Below are 265 nucleotides of genomic sequence, written 5' to 3'. Positions count from 1 at the left end.
CGCCCCCCCCGCCACTCCTCACCTGCCGCCGCTCCCCGCCGGAGCCGTCGCCGCCCGCGGCCGCCGCGCTGCTGCCATGTTTGCGGGGCGGGAGCGCGGGCAGGGGGGGCTGCCCGTCATCACCGCGGCAACAGCGCCGGGCCCGCCGGCAGCACCCCTGCCTCGCCCCGCAGCTTCCCGCAGGCACGGGAGGGGGGTGCCCGGGATAAGGACCCGCCGAGCGCCGATGCTGTGGAGGGTGCGGATGGCGCTGCCTGGCCAACGG

This window comes from Aphelocoma coerulescens, chromosome 3 (assembly GCF_041296385.1).
Source record: "Aphelocoma coerulescens isolate FSJ_1873_10779 chromosome 3, UR_Acoe_1.0, whole genome shotgun sequence".
Lineage (NCBI taxonomy): Eukaryota > Metazoa > Chordata > Aves > Passeriformes > Corvidae > Aphelocoma > Aphelocoma coerulescens.
The sequence above is the reverse complement of the archived record's forward strand: the minus strand, read 5'-3'. Positions refer to the sequence as shown.